The sequence below is a fragment of the Mastigoproctus giganteus genome, chromosome 10 (genome assembly GCF_048544385.1).
Source record: "Mastigoproctus giganteus isolate SK-2022 chromosome 10, ASM4854438v1, whole genome shotgun sequence".
NCBI lineage: Eukaryota > Metazoa > Arthropoda > Arachnida > Uropygi > Thelyphonidae > Mastigoproctus > Mastigoproctus giganteus.
The window spans coordinates 214,999,843-215,017,545 of NC_143584.1; positions in this window are offsets into that span (position 1 = coordinate 214,999,843).

Here is a 17,703-nt window from a genome sequence, read left to right on the forward strand (position 1 = left end):
GTTTCTGTAGGGCGAGGTGGGGGGTAGAGATCGGCGAATATGGAATCAGTGGGCCTAAATTTAAGTGAAGTTTCGAGTCTAAAAAGATTTCAAAAACTAAAATTCCAGAACTGGAATTTATGGCTTGGCCTTTGGACAAAAATTGGCAGAGGAGGTCTCGATACTCCTGAAGGTGGGTTGAATTTTCAGGTTAAAGGTCAGATGATTTATTGAAGTTTTAGATGGTAGAAGAAACTTTTATTGTCCTTTGAAGAGTACTGACGGGGATTTTTAGTTTGAGGATACCAGCCAAGTGAAGAGGCCATCATTTTTCTAATAATTTCAGACAAATTGAAGAGACTAAGTGGCTCGAAAATCCATTGGATTGATGGATTTTCTCATTCCCTCATCTCCTCATTGATGGAATTACAACTCAACTGTTTTCTACTGGATGTGGGAGGGGTGATTATAACCTAAGCTAACCAGGTGCTATCCGCTAGTGCTAAGAAGGAGGAATCCAAATTTCTATGTACACTCCAGCCTAAAAGTTTGGAATCACCGTTTCATTTTTCGATCTCAGGCTGGAGGAAAGTTTTGGATGATTCAACTGTAGTTTTGTCGAGCCACCAAAATTTTATTAAAATTGGACCAGTAGATATCCGGCAATTATTTCTTTGTCCGTCCGCACGTAATAACTCAACTCCCACTGGATGAAATTTCGTGAAATTTCATATTTGGGCCTTTTAGAAAGATTTATCGAGGCATTCCAAATTTAATTAAAATCGGACCATCAGAAATCTGGCAAGTGTTAGTTCTCTGTCCGTCCGCATGTAATAACTCCACTTCCAGTGGATCGGAGTCGAATTATTATATGAGATTTTCATGAAATTTTATATTTCGCTCTTTTAGAACAATTTGTAGAGCCCTTCCAAATTCATTAAAATCGGACCAATAGAAATCCAGTCACAATAAAAAAAAAAAAATGAAAAAAAGAATATGTATAAAGTTTATTTTTAAGATCGTTGAAGCACTGCCCTCTGCAAAGTTAAGCTACCAAAATTTTATTAAAATTGGACGAGTAGGAATCCAACAATTATTTCTTTGTCCGTCCGCATGTAATAACTTAACTCCCACTGGTTGAATTTTCATATTTGGGCCTTTTCGAAAGATTTGTTGAGTCATCCCAAATTTCATTAAAATGGGACCATTGGAAATCCGACAAAAAAACAAACAAACCTACAACTCTCATTTTGTTTTTAAATTTTATTTGGTTAGCCAGTTATTACAAAATTTTATTTAATAATTTTATCACCCTAGAAGTCCCTGATCACGTGATTACACATTACGCAAGGGTACAAGGAACGGAGCTAGTTGAATTTCTCGATAAAATCACTCCTCTTTTCAGATTCTGACACATGAACTAATTAAGCGATTTTGTTGGACTGACTGGGATTACGTTCTCTTTTTTTTTCGCTTCAATTGTCACATGATCAAATTATCTACACTTTCTTTTTGTTCCTGTCATCCTTTATTCTCCATCTCCATTTAATTTTTCTCTCTTTCTTTCCCCCTCTTTCTCTGAATCGTGACTTGATTAATGTATAACCATTGAAGAACATCCGTCCCGTTTTCGTATTAGTATTCTGCTACAAAGGTGTTCTTTCCTGGTGGCCCTCCCAGATGTCACGACCCGTTCCTTAATCATACAATGTTCTCATCGCTGTATATTCTATATATAAGCGTACGTGTGGATGGATTATTACTCTTCAGTCTGGCCTCTGTCTCTAGAAAGGGTTTGAATTGCCGAGTACAGTTCAATAGATCCCCGAGTCCTTAACGGGGTTGGGAGAAGGCGATTTTTTTTTTATCCATTTCTTATGAGGATGTACTGAACCATTACCCCAATTTCCGGCGTGCCATGACGTCAAAGACACTTGCTTTACTGATTGAATAATGCCCGGCAAATTATCAGAGGGCAATGCTGGTGAAAGATGAGAGTTAACTTTTTCTTTACTCGTAATCCTTTTATTTTGCGTGCCCTTTTCTTTCTTTCTCTCCATCTTCCTTTCCCACGAAGCAACATCATCAATCATAACTGATTCTTGTATGGCGCGCACATACAGACAACCCCAGTTTTGGATATTGTCCCAAAGAGAAGCATATGGCTGCTCTAAATATTAATCACTGAATTCTATTGAGAATCTTTCTTTTCATATAAGTTTGGAGAAATATTTTCTAGGGAGAAGATTTAATTAGAAAATTATTAAGATGTTGGGGTGAACTTATATTTTGAAGTCCACCAGAAAATGGATTTTTTCAATTACGTTTCTGATATTGAAAAATTTTCCTTACCAATTATCGATATGAGATAGTTTTGTACCTTTCAGACTTGTTGGATTAGAGAAATTTAAAAAAAAATTAACTTGAATCGTATTCGAAACACCACGACTCAGTCACACTTTACCCCAACTTCAAATACATTACAACACCTTAAACACATGTAGAGCAGCTGCCACGGCTCATTGAATCATGGTCCTGCGTGCTTTGGCACACGGACTAATTCCTGGAACCTAATTCCAAACCAGGTACATATTTGAATATTTCTTGGTATCAAGGTGATCTCTATCCCAGAAACTCCATGTTTTTATCATTATATTTGCTCTTACCACCTTGTTTGTTTTATGTTTTATGAATGAGAGAGAGAAGCCAATTTAAAAGAACACTGTCCATGGAAGCGTCTACAGAACAGGCAAGCAGCAGAAACAGAACATCTATGAGACAGAGAATGGATAGACTCTGTTAGAGATGAGTCATTAATTAACTTAATTGCCCTCTTTTGAATGGAATCTGGAAGCCTGAGAGAGGGTTTGGGGGCACCGCCCCAGATGTGGGAACAATATTCCATGGTAGGGCGGATTTGCGATTTGTATAGAGTGAACAGCTGTTTGGAACAAAAGCAACGCCTAGAGCCAAAGAGAAAACCCAGTTTTTTAAGATGTAAAGGAAGCAAAATTTGTAATGTGCTTATGCCAAGAGAGATTAGATGTCAGGATAATCCCCAATAGAGATATATGACCTTGCCTGGAAATCGGAGTGTCATCGAAGATAAGCATAGGAGCAGAAGAAGAATCCTTTTTGCAGGATATAAGATAGGACTGAGTTTTAGAAGGATTGAAATCAGCCAAGTTATCTTTGTCCCATTGGAGAATTACCTGGAGATCAGCATTTAAGAAACTGAAGAGAGTATGTTTCTCAAAGCTTCAGTGATAGTTGTAGAGTTGGCTGATCTCAAACTGTATGCTCTGGTTTTCCATTCAGCTATGGATTCCATCACATTCCAGTTCAAAAGACAAACAGGAAAAACTTTGAAGCCTTTGTTCATCTACAGTCGGCTTTTGTAGATCCAGGAAATGCATTTGCTCTAATAAAAAATAAAAATCTAATTCCAAAGGTAACGTTATGCCGCAAGCTTGTCAAGTGTACAAGACTTGATTTTCCTCTATCTGAGTCTATCAGAAAGCGAATGAAAGATGGGAGTTTAAGCTGGTTCATTTTTATTTCCTTTCATCTACAGAGGATGTAAGAGAACCAGCTGACACCAGGGTGGGGAGACTTTGGCAGACGTAACGTGTACGAAGAGGGTCTACAACCTGTTATGCCAGTAGACAAATAAGTCCCCTTTACCAGGAAGCGGAAGTAGGACTTCAAAGGAGAATGACGCTAGGAGATAATGACCTTTTGTCAAATGGGCGATGTAGGCTTTTCCCCAAACTTTGAGTTAAACCTACCCCTTGCCCATTGTATTCTAAAAGATAATTTGTATATATATTTTTGAAAATAAAATAGGAGACACCTTTTGGTTTCATATAATATTCATATGAATTGTCTACGTTTATTTTGTGCTTCTGTTCAATTGCTTCCGTTTATCTATTTGTTGTATTAGTAAGTCGATGATAAATCACCTGGAATATCTTTTATCTGAGATGAATCATGGTTGCTCACTTTCCTACATACTTGAAATGCTGAAGTGTAGACTCAAATATACACATTGAGATAATTACGAACCTGTTATTCAACTCTGTTGTGTTGAAATAGTTCATAAAACATAAAAACTAATTACCTGTTCAGATTCATGCTCTACTGGACAGTCTGTTTTGATTTTATTGGGAAAGTGCGACCGGTTTGGTACCTACTTTCATACCGTTAGGCGGTACAGCCAAAAGAAAACAAAAAAAAAAAAAAGGTATTCTACATGTCATTTTATAGAACTTGAGAGGAGAGACAGAAAAACCTTAGTTAAAAGCGAAGTGTTCTCAGTATAAACGAGTTCTATGGGATGAGAAGGAAATTGCTGAATCACAGACTCCTGGCAGACAATGGAATTTCTGTCCTTCGCTGATGTGGAACAGGTTTGGTTGCTTTGGATCCTTTCGTTCGACCAGGTAAGGATTTCCTGCTTCTGTGTGCGGCCAGTATTTTTTTCCTCCTGCCTGCCTGCCTGCCTGCTTCAAGATGTCAAAGGTCAATGACGACCATGCTCCTCCAGACAGTTCAATTCCCATATCGTAAATGTGGCAAGCCAGTGTCTAGATGTGTAAACATTGACTTTCCAGATATGTAGAGGGAGAAAGGCTGGAAAGAGGTCCTGATGAAATATAAAAATGAATCCCAGTTATTGGTTGATACTTTTTTCTCTAATCTTAAGAGTTGATTCGTACAATTTGTGTGGCCGCCATCTTTTTTTCAAGGCGGGATGGATATAAAAATACACTCTTCAGGATTTCCTAGAATTTTCCTCTTATGTACTGTAGTAACATATGATACCTTCATTTGTCTGCCCACTCTAATAATTTGTGTAACCCTTAAATTTATTCAAACTACCCACTTACACAACACCAGATGGAAGTTTGTTCAACAGCCAATTACTTTCTAGTTGAAGGAAAATTTTCATATTGCAGTGTAACCCAAACCATCTTATCTTTGGTTTGGGTTACACTGCAATATAAAAATTATTGGAGGATTGTGGAGAGCATTGAGACATACACAGTAATTTCATAAACCCTCTTTAATGTTGCAAAGTGGATTTCATTTCGTGGATTTTCCTCCCAGAAAATTACCTTTTCCTCTGTAAAACCGACCGTAAAATATTGGCAGACAATCTTGAAGCTTGTTTTTTTATGAGCCAAAGGATCTAAAACTATGAGGCGTCCATATTTTTAACGGCTGCAGATTAAGATTCTATGATCGTTTTGCCTTTTTGCTGGATGAAAAACCGGAGTTTTTGGAGGTTCAGAACTATTAACTCAACTACGCTCTGATAACAGCCCATAAAATTTCATTTCCCTCCTTGATTAGATTCAAATACAGGAGTTTTCCACACATGAAAAGAGTGGTAATCAGGACCGGCCCTAGAGTTCAGAGCTCTCCGATAAATAAAAATATAGCAAGGAGAAAAATTCTTTATGTGGACTGAGTGAGCCCCTTTGTTGAGATTTGGGTCCCTAAAAATAGCACAGATTTCAACCTCCTCGTATTCAACTAGATTCGATATTCAAAATTTATTTTCAGATAAACCGAGAGTGAAAAATATTAGTAACACCATCTCTTAGACTATGGATACAACTCAGTTATAAGCATAAACTCAACGCAATTTGTAAATCCCTCCTTCGCGTACCAGTTTTTCTTCCCCTATCTTCTATGGATACACTTACCTTTCATTTCTTAGCGAAGTTATACCCATTAAAGACAGCAACTTTTTCTCCCAGTTGGCTTCTTCATATAAGTGCTTAAGACGAAGTCAGGTCAGCCTCTCTCCTTTAATGTAGTGGATGAAGTTTAGGAGCTCTGTTTGGTCAGCTTACTTCTCCTTTCTCCACCGGAGCGCTCAGAAAGAGAGCGAGAGATCGTGACGATGAACTCTTTCACGTCACAGGTGGCAGTGCCCTCGGTTGGATGTCTCTCCCACTTCTGTACTGAACATAGGACTTAAACAGCTCCCCCTATTGGAGAAATGGCAAATGCAGTGAAAGGGTTGAATGAAGACCGAGACATGAATGGTATCATGAGGTGCACACAGGCAGGAGAGCGCTCAAAGCAAGGAACGACACAAAATGAACGAATGAAGAAGGAAGAGGGGTAGGGAGAGAATGAATGAAGATGAATAAAAAAAAATTCTTAAGATCATGAAATAAGTCAAACAATGGAGAAAGTATAACAAAGATAAGGCGAGAAGCGATTATCAAATAGGAGTAATGAATCATGAAGTACAGAAAGAGGAAAAGAGAGACAGATAGATATATCCATAGAGAGAGAGAGAGAGAGTACTGTGTGAGAGAATAATTCCTTCAGGAATATATAATTGTAATAATTATTTCTATCTGAAAATTTACTTACTTCACAGGATAATTAATGGAATATTTAAAATAAAATATTTACATTTGCTGACGTAACTTTATTGATTAACATCTAACGCCATGTTGCGTTATGTTTGTACAGGACATTCGTGGGTAGCACGGTTGGTATGATCATCGTCTGCCCCACATCTGTGATAAGACCTCAGTCCGGATCCCATCAATGACGTGAAGAATTTTTATTGACGTTTTTGCACAACGTGGCTAAGTTAGTCGGTCTCAGGAGAGGGCAACGTGGTTTCTTTTTTCCTCTCCCGGGAACTGTTTTTCTTCCAGCAAACAGCAAATCGACCACAGAACGCACGCAAATTATAGACATTATATTCGATAAAACATGTCTGTACAGGTGTGTGCGCCCATGGGCCAATTTGCATTCTGAGGGGTAGAGGTTGAAAAATTTCGATAACTCCCAGCTTTGAATAACGGGGTTCGAACTGTGACTTCTAAGAATGTAAAGTGACGATACTGCTGTACCATCACGGTGAATGGCTGCCATAAAACTTCAGAAGGATGCTTTCACAGATGGCAGTTCGAGCTTCATAGTTGGGAAAGATAGTACTTTTTTTATATATATACTGGAGGAAAAGTAAAGTCAAATTCAGTTTGATCACATTTAATAATACGGCTGGCTAAAAGACACAAGAGGGTAGTCATAAATGGACATTCCTCAGGGTGGACTAGTAAGCGAAGCCCTCGAGGATCAGTATTGGGGCCACTTCTGTTTCTTATATTTCTTAATGACAGTGGCCCTCGTGGGTAGCACAGTTGGTAGACCCGTCATCCCTGCACTGGGTGCAAAAGACCTGGGTTCGTCTCCCTTCGATGAAGAGAGGAATTTTTATGGGCCTTTTTCACACCATGGCTGAGTTAGTCGGTCTCAGGCGAGTACTGCATGGTTTTTTTCTCCCGGAAATTCGGGTTTTTCGTCCAGCAAACAGAAAATCGACCAAAGAACACACGTAATTTACAGACAGTACATACGAAGCAACATGGCCTTAGTCGCCGATGTGCCTAAAAGCTTAGAACAACAACAACAACATAATGGCATTGATGAGGGAGTATAGGGGAACTTCAATCTAAATGTAAGATTTTGCACGTATGACACAGAAAAATAGGAGTCACTTATAAGGCTAGGGAGAGTGGAGCTAAAAGTGATCCAGGACGAAAACGACTTAGGGATTAAGATTCATTCGGACATGACATTTTTCATGTAGTGTGAAGAAGTGGCTAGGGAGCCATATAGTGTCCTGGTGAGGGGTGCTAATCAATGTCCACATAACGAACAGCTTTAGAAGGTTCCGTTGCTGGACAAAAAACCGGAGTCCAGGAGAAAAAAACCATGCTATACTCGTCTGAGACCGACTAAGTCAGCCACGTAGTGGAGGGAGACCCCATAGAGGTCTCCCCCCACCAAGGTGTCTAATGCTATAAAAGAGTTCAATAAAATGATTAATAAAAGTATACTTTCACTTGTAGAAAAGAGAAGAAACAGGGGCACAAACACAAAATTTTATGTGAAGCTCTGGTGCATTCAAACCTATAATATGGTTGAGTTGATGTTTTAAAAACCATCCTCCAACACCTACATTTAATACGATGTATTTCCTTATTATTAGCTGTGTCCTATCTTTTATTGTCTGTGTTTTTTCATCTGTCCATTTTTTATATACTGCGAAAAGTATTAGCATTAATACTTTTTGCACTGAGTTGGCTTTACATTAGCAACACCCCTCCTTGTTTAGGAATGGATTGGTCTGTGACGTGGGTGAAGGCTCAAAGTCAGGAACGGCTGATATAAGGTTATAGTTCGTACACTTGGCAATCAGTTTTAGAGTGCAAGGAAGAATGGTTCGGCGTCGAGATCTTAACACAGCAACGACGTAGCACAGTGGCCCAGCTAACCATGTTGGCTGGGCCACAACAGGATATCTGGTATCCTGTTTTCAGCAATATGATAATGAATTCTCCATCATCTTATTGCCCCCACTCAGCCACCCAATTGTGCATGTTTGGGGCCTACTACAAAAGTTCATTACATGCTACGACCATCCATCTGATAATGCGTGGGCATTATTGGACACATTGCTTCTATGTCAAGATCTCGACGCCGAACCATTCTTCCTCGCACTCTAAAACTGATTGCCAAGTGTGCGAACTACAATCTTATATCAGCCGTTCCTGACTTTGATCCTTCATCCGCATGGGTGATACTACCACAGGATGCCCTGCAACACTTTGTGGAGCCCATGTACAGGGAAAAGGTGGCCCAACGAGTTAGTAGGTAGGTGTTGCTAATGCAAAGCCGAGTTAGTGTACACTTTCATTATCTTTGTTCAAGCAATCTTAATTTTAAAATGTAAAATAGCAGATCCTAGGGAGGCTCCAAAGATAAACAGAAGACCTATAATTGTTCACGATGGACGATACATTATTTTAAGCCAAATTCTCACGAGTGCAAAATTTTTATTCCTCAGAAGAGCTTCATGCAAATAGAATTCTGAACATTAACAAAACATCTTTCTACGCCATAAATCAATTATAGTATAACAACTATAAACACGACTTTGCGTGATTAGTTCGACAGTCGACACCAACAGCGTATCGTGCCAGAATCGTGTAAGAATGGTTTGGAGAACATGACATGGATATCCACCATCTTCCCTCGTCTCAACCCTATTGAGAATGTGTGGGATATGCTGGAGAGAGCTATTTGGCAACGAAGTTCTCTTCCTTCAACTTTGTCTCAGCTACGCGATATTTTGCTTGAAGATTGGTTATAATTAAACCAAAATGCACTAAAACACCTTAGAGAATCCATAACATGCCATACCACACTTATTCGAAACAAAGGTGGCTCGATTCGATACTGATTAAAGGTTCTTATTATTTTATTATTTTTTTTTTTTTGGCCAGTGTGCATATTTCTAATTTCCTGAGGAAAAGTCATGGCTTTTGCTAGATAAATTCTTCCTGATTTCGTTATAATTTGGGCAGTCACAATATATGATTCCACTTTTCCAGAACGCCACAGAAGCAATTAGAGGTACTGATGATATTAAACTGAAACAGGTGGGCATTAATGGGTCCATGACCCGTAAGCAAGTATGAGGTATACAGACCCGAATGAAACCAGTGTTGGGTTGCCTTGCTGGTACTAAAATTTACATGCAGTACAAAGTATCTTGTTGTGACTCCTTCTGCACCATTCGACCATCTATCCTGCCGTTGATTAAGTTCAGCCCAACATTTCGATTTTTCCGAATGGGATTTGCAGATGGGTCATAAGTGATGCCAAAAAACCCCTTTTGATGTGGTAAGAAAATCATGTATAAATTATAAGTAGGTCAATAGTCAGGAGTCCAGCAATTACTTGAAGACAACACGTGGAGACAGTTCTGCACGTTCTTAATAGTGCAAGCAAAAAGCATTGTTGTACAGCGTCAAGTTTAGCTTGAATGGTAAGAAGCCTTGCTTTACGAAACCAGTTACTGGCAGCGTCGCTATAGGTACGAAGACTGTTTGGTACAGAATTCGATGGGTACTGTTCTTCAGTCCCCAGTCTTGGTGTAAAATCCTGAATGGTATCGCCATAAAGTGTTTGTTTTACTTTCTTTTCAAGATTAAGAATGTGTGACAGTTTATCATCAATGATGATCCCTAGATGCTTGTGGTATGGAACGGTGTGGATTTTCCTTCATATTCGATCACTGACGGTCTGTTAAGCTTAATTTCCAGTGGAAAATTACACCAAACAGTATTTAAAGGTTGAGTTGTCAGTTCTCTTTTCGAGTCCAAAAAGAGCGCGTCCTCGCACCCTTTTCCGAGACAAAATCCAAATTGGAGGGATGAAAATGTATTTGATTCTGTAAGTAGTAAATTACACCTTGAGGCATTCAAGCAACTTTTCAAGATGCGACAATGGTGTAAAGTCCAAAGGTGCACTTACAAACACTCATGTGATAATCAGGAGTTCCAACATAACGTTTTCCAAGGATATCTCTCAGTTTGTTTTCAATCGCCTTCTTCGGGAAATCATCGAATTGTATTTATCAGTTTTTTGGCTTCTATGATCCAGCATACACATATGATCAGTACCATTGGCGCCCAAAACATTTTAATGTTAGGTCTGGAGATTTTATTTCATCTTGATCCTTTTGGGCGCGCCTGTATCACTGTCGTTCTTCTATCTCTCCATAGAAATGCGACATGCTCTTCAAAAGAAAGTTCCTTCTTGGCATACGCCTAGTTCCTACCAATCCGAATACTTCTGTTAAGGTAGTGTATACGTTATATATTTACACGTGAAGAGTATAGCAGTTCTGTGAAGGCTACGTGTCTTCATGAGTTCTTTGTTTTAGACGCGATACTCCATTTTTCTTTTCATGCCTGCATTGACTTTTTACGTCATCTACTGTATATTTTTGGCATTTTTTTCCCTGTTTCTGATCTGTCAGATTGGCTTTTGAACACCACGTGACACTTACTATATGACTTCCGGAATTTTTTTTTTTTTTATTTTACAACTGGACCAATAGAATTTCATAAAATTATACCGTTCATAACTGTTTAAATCCTTTTTATCTAAGATGGAAAATTGGATATCTGAGCTAGGTCAAAACGCATCAGAACTATTATGGGTTGTACTCTTCGCCCTTACTGCATTTTGTACTTCCTGGATTTATTTCAGCTTGAGTGGATGAAATAAAATCAACCCCTTTTTAATGGAGAAAATACACTCGCTGGCCAAAAAATTAAACTTTTTGCAATTGGATCAACAGGCAATTAAACTTACGATAGGCAAATGTACACTGAGTGGACAGAAATCATGGCATACCTACCCAGTAACGGGTAGGCCCACCTTCCGCCCAGAAAAGGGCAGTCACACGGCGAGGCATCGCGTCCACTAGTTCACGAAAGCGTTCCACAGGTATTTCCATCGCATTCCTGGGTGGAGGATCCAAAGCTTGAACGAACCTTTCCACAGCATCCCAAAGATGCTCCACAGGGTTCATGTCCGTGGAACGGGGAGGCCATTCCATGGTGCTAAATCTGTGGAATGCTCTTCGAACCATGTTCTAGTCACCACGGCTCTGTGCGGAGGCGCATTTCCTGCTGGAAGAGTCCATTGCCCTGTGGGTGCACGATGACCATGTAGGGATGCAGATGGTCTGCAAGGATGGACACGTAACGTGGACCGTTCAGAGATGCGTCTACACATATCAGAGGTCCCAATGTGTACCACTTGAACACCAGACCACTACTGACCGTCCATCTGCCTGAACAGTTCCTTGTTGACATGACAGGTGCATAGCTTCGTGCAGTTTCCGCCAGATACGCACCCTCCCGTCCACTCGAAATAACTGGAAACAGGACTCATCGGACCATGATATCCGTCTCCAATCGATGTCCATAATCGACTGATGGTCTTGGTGGAGACGTTTCTGGCATCTCCCTCGCTTAAGTCATCGGTGATTTGTGCCTCTGTCCCTCTCCGGTTGGCTGAAACAATGCGAAACAGACATCGACGGCCACGTTCATCCACCACCTACTCCGCCCACAGCGCTGTCTACGATGAGATGTTATTCCGGAAATGGAGTATTCCCAATACACTTTTGATACTGTCGAATAGGGATAGTGCAATTTCTGTACCACCTCCGCGATAGAGTGATCCATGCGTTGGGCATTCACTATCATCCCTCTTTCAAAGTTGGTTAACTCTCGACGTTTATCCATACTGACATCGAATTACCGTCTACGTGAATGCAGCGATGCAGTGTACCTATATACTTGTCAAGTGGTGGGTTCGTTCACTAGCGAGAGGGGTGCTGCGTCGCCCAGGAACCAGGTATCCCATGAATTTTGTCCTTTCAGTGTAAGTTGTCACTTGGTGTGATTACAAGTTGCTTTGGGTCCGATAAACACTGTACGACAAAGGAAATCACTGGTTCATCGAACGCAGCCATCTGAAAAGCCATCTACTGTGAGTGGAAGAAGAAAGGTGAGTGCTGTTTTAAAAGAAAGAAATGTGACAGAAAGTCAGTGCTCCAAGACGACCCCAGGATTTTAAAACGAATTGTTCATAACAATAGAACGTCCAGTGTGCAGCTTAACTGAAAAATTCAATTTAGGCATAGGAAAGACCCGTTTCCAACCGAACTATTCGATGGGAGTTGAAGAATCTGGGATTTGGTAGTCGTGTGCGTATATGAATGCCATTTCTTTCCGTAAAAGATCTAAAGATTCAACTGGAGTGGTGCCACCACCGCGAAGACTAGAGTGAGGAACAGTGGAAAAAGGTTATATGATCGGATGAGTCTCGATTTAAACTCTCCTTTTTTTCACCAATGGTAGAGGAAAATGTGGTGTGAATCCCATAAAGCTGTGCATCCCGACTGTCTCATATCCATCGCTCAAGTGGCTGGAGGTGGTATCATGCCATGGGGTATGTTTTGTTGATTGATTGATTTGGTTTTTAATGGCGCATTGGCAGCTAAGGCCATAATGCGCCTGTTTTGTTGGTACGGACTGGGTACGCTCATACCCTTAGAAGGACGTATTAACTCCAATGATTATCACTCTGTAGTGTCGGATCAACCTCAATCTGCAGTGACTTACTCGGATTGCATGGATTCTTTCAAGACGACAACGCAACTATCCACCATGCAAAAATTGTATTTTTTTTTTTTTTTTTTTTTATGTGAACCCCCAAACACGAGAGGTATTAGAACCTATAGTACTTAGTACCGTGCTTGGGTTGGAGGTTGAGAAGATGAAAGAAGATATTTGTTGACATTGGACTTGAACTTCTGTAGATTGTAATTTTCAGGAAATACGTATGAAGGAAGGTTGTTCCAGAAAACGGCAGTTGAATGAATAAACGAGGAAGATGAAAAGTTGGTTCTGTGAGTTTGAAGTTGGACAGTAAATGGATGTTGGCTGGTGGCGACACGTGTTCGGACTGTTTGAAAGAGAGAGAGGGAATTATAGAAGCCAATTCAGAAGAACAGTGCCAATGGAACTATCTGTAGAAGAGGCATGCAGCATAAACAGTACGTCTATGAGACAGCGAGTGGAGAGACTCTGTTAGAGATGAATCATTAATTAACCTAACTGCCCTCTTCTGAATGGAATCAAGCAGCCTGAGAGAGAGCATCACCCCAGATGTGGGAACAATATTCGATGGCAGGGCGGATTTGCGATTTATACAGAATGAGCAGCTGTTTGGAAGAAAAGTAACGCCGAGAGCGAAAGAAAAAACCAAGTTTTTTAGATGCAGAGGAAGCAATATTTGTAATGTGCCTGTGCCAAGAGAGATTAGAAGTCAGAGTAATCCCCAAAAGAGATATATCGTTTTGCCTAGAAATCGGAGTGTCACCAAAGATAAGCATAGGAGCAGAAGAATCCTTTTTGCGAGATATAAGACAAGACTGAGTTTTAGAAGGGTTGAAATCAACTAAGTTGTCTTTGCCCCACTGGAGAATTACCTGAAGATCGGCATTTAAGGAATTGGTAGCAGATTTTCGAGAAGTTGAAGCTGATTGAGCAGGACAAGGTTTCTCAAAATGGAAAGTGGAATGTAATGTGCTATCATCGGCCAAACTATGGATAGGATTTCCAGTCAATGGAAGAAGGTCATTATTATACAAGACGAAAAGAGTGGGGGAAAGAACTGAACCTTGGGGGACACCGGCATTAATGGAGAAGTTAGAAGACAGAGAGCCATCGACCATCACCCTCAGCGAGCGATCAGAGAGAAAACTGGATAACCAATTACTAAAAACAGTTGGCAAACTATAAGATGGAAGCTTGTTTAGAAGACCTTTATGCCAAACACGATCAAAAGCCTTTGAGATGTCAAGAGCAACTACTTGTGTTTCACCGAACCTTTCCATTGAATTAGTCCATAAATGAGTAACATAAGCCAGAATATCACCAGTGGATCGACACTGACGGAATCCATACTGGCAATCGTTGATCAGACGGAAGGTTTCTAGGTAGTTTAAGAGTTGGCGGTTAATTGATTTCTCCATTACTTTAGAAAGAGTAGAAGTAATTGCAATGGGACGATAATTGGATGGGAGGGATTTGTCACCCTTTTTAGGAACTGGCTGGATATGAGCAAATTTCCAAGCAGAAGGAAAAACACCTTTGGAATAATAAAGTGAAAAAAGGCGGCAAAGAATAGGAGTAAGTTCAGGAGCACAGGTTTTGAGAACAAGTGGAGAAATACCATCGGGACCTGGAGCTTTCTTAGCATCAAGATTCGTCAAAATCCTTCTGATATCCTTTTGACGGAAGACCACAGGAGGCATTGAATGGAGCGTGTTGGGAATGGTGGGAGGTGTTTTACCAAGATCATTAATACATGAGCTGGAATAAAAATGGGATGCTAGCAGGTCAGCTTTATCCTTGGCTGAAGTGACAACAGAACCATCTGGTTTGGACAGAGGTGGGAGCAGAGATGGGCAAAAGTTGCGGCCAATAGCTTTGGCAAAAGACCAGAATGCTCGGTTACCGTTAGGGCAAGAAGCAAGTTTTCTACTCTTAGCCTGTTCAAACTCTAGTTTGGACTGATTAATAACTGCTTTACAATTGTTGCGAGCTTTGGTGTAGGCAGAAAATGAAACTGAAGAATTAGAAACAAGCCAATTACGATATGCAACATTCTTCTCTTGAACAGCCTTACCACATTTATTGGAAAACCAAGGTTTAGATAAAGGACGAGATTTTAAAGTGGAGTGTGGGATAAAGGATTCCATTCCTGCAAGAATAATTTTACTTACACGATCTGAGCAAACGTTGACATCAGAAGTTTTGAAACAGTAATCCGACCAAGGAAAAGAAGAAAAGAAGTCTCGCAGGTCATCCCATTTTGCATTCTTGTGATACCAAACAACACGAGGTTGGGAATAGTCATGAAATAAAGGTTTCGTTGGAGAAGAGACAATCACCAAGTTGTGATCTGAAGTGCCTAAAGGACCTCTCACTTCAACCGTGTACTTAGAAGGGTTGTTTGTGAGAAAAAGATCAAGCGTATTGGCTGTATGATTAGGATTGTCCGGTATTCTTGTAGGTAAATGAACAATCTGTGCTAGGTCATTAGTAATTGCAAAAGCTTCAGCATCTCGACCAGCTGGGTCAGTGTGACTAGAAAACGGAAGCCAGCTGGAGTTGTGAACATTAAAATCACCAAGGAAAATTATCTCACTGTTAGGAAAATTGGACTGGAGAAAGACAAGTTGCAAAGAGAGGAAGTCAAAGAGCTCCAAGTGATTATTGGAGTTGGGAGAACGGTAGAAAGAACAGATGAATTTGACACAATGAGGTAGAGAGATTTTAAGCCAGAGAAGATCAAAGAGAGGAGATTCCAAATTGCCAAGTCTCTGACAGGGAATATCAGAAGGGACATATGCACAAGTACCATCTTTGAGGCGGAAGGAATCATACAGCGAATAATTTGGGCATCTGAGATGAGCAGTAGTTGAATCAACCGATAACTGAGATTCTGTCAGAAAAAGTACATGGGGTTTGGCAGACTGCAAGTGGAAATGGACATCGTTGAGATTAGAATTGAGACCACGTATATTTGTGAAATGAATTAGGAAGTGCTTGGGAGGTTTAGATCTTTTCGCAGATAAGCTTGCTCTATTAGTTTGACAATTCATGGCGTATTCAATAGTAAGAAAAATTGGGTGGGACATGCTGTATGAAGTAATGAAATTTTTAGATATGGCGTACACGTGGTAAGAATATACCCAGATTCTTGACATAACGTGGCCTCGACAATGCTCCCCGCATACACACTACTCGGACTCCCTCCAGTCACAATCTGGCAGAGTAGAAGTAGCAAGATTATACACTAGCTGATCCGGAAGCCTCCTAGAGAGTTACCAATAGGTTCGGTCCGGTGTACTAACTAGCGGCCGGCCTGCGAACACCGTTTTAGAGCTGTACCCTCGAATGTAAGGAATGTTGGATCTCGCCACGACGTTCATCATAACCTCAAAAGTCATCAATCATACTGCATGATGGAAGAGATAGGGAAGGGATGACCGGAACTTAGCTCTAGCGACTAAACATGGGTTCCACCACTTCAAGCCTCCAATAAGCAAAGTGGTGGTATTTCACCGGTTGATGAGAGTCATCTACCATCTAGTGAGAGTCATCTACCACCTAGTGTAATTTTATTATTTAATTTTTTGTAGTTATTCAACCCACCATCAATCACGTCAAGTGTTGAAAATAAAAAAATTGTCGACAGTATCTAGATGAATAGCTTATGGTTTTATTGAAAGCCCATTCGACTCAAGACAGCCTATATGTCTTATGTATAATAGTTCTTTTTCAAATGAGGCTATGAAACCATCAAGACTTTTAGATCACCTAAAAAGGAAACATCCTGATAAAGTTGGTAAACATATCGAATATTTTAAAATTTTAAAACTGAATTTTGAGTAACATATACTGTTACTTCCTTATTTAAGAAGAACACAGAAACAAATAATGATGGAATGATTGAGTCTTATAAAATTGCAGAAATCATTGCAAAAACTGGTAGTGCTCATAGAGTTACTGAGACTCTTATATGAACTGCATTAGAGACTAATTTCAACAGGGATGCATCAAAATCCAGTATTTTAAAAGTATTGCCATTCAGCAACGATTCAATTCGAAGACGAATCGATAAGATGCCAATTAACATTGAAGAGCAGCTAATTGACAAACTAAAAACGAGAAAATTTTTGTATTGTGATGATGAATCCACAGTTAATGACAATAAGGCCCTTCTAATGGCGTCGAATCATTATTTCAATGGTGATTGATTGAAAGGAGAGATGTTATTTGTAAAATCTATAGAAACTAACTGTACTGGAGCTTCCATTTTTGCTGCTGCGAAAACATGGTTTGATGAAAAACAAGTACCATTGGAAAATTTGGTATCTTGTGCCACTGATGGTGCTAGCTCCATGGTTGGAAGACATAAAGGTTTTATAGCCCACCTAAAGGAAGTATGTCCGTAAGCTCTTGCAATACGCTGCATTGCGCACCAACATCATCTGGTTGCAAAAAATGGTAGTCCAGTTCTTTATCAATCTCTGTACAGTTATTAAAACCATCAATAAAATAAAGCCACATAGCAAATATGATCGCCTTTTCAGAAACTTTTGTGTTGATAATGAAGAACAGTATGTGAGGCTTCTTTTACATACAGAAGTCAGATGGCTTTCTAAAGGAAACTGTCTAACAAGATTTGTAAACCTTTTTGATGCGATAATTAGTTTTTTTCGAAAGAGAAGGAGACACAGATTTAGCA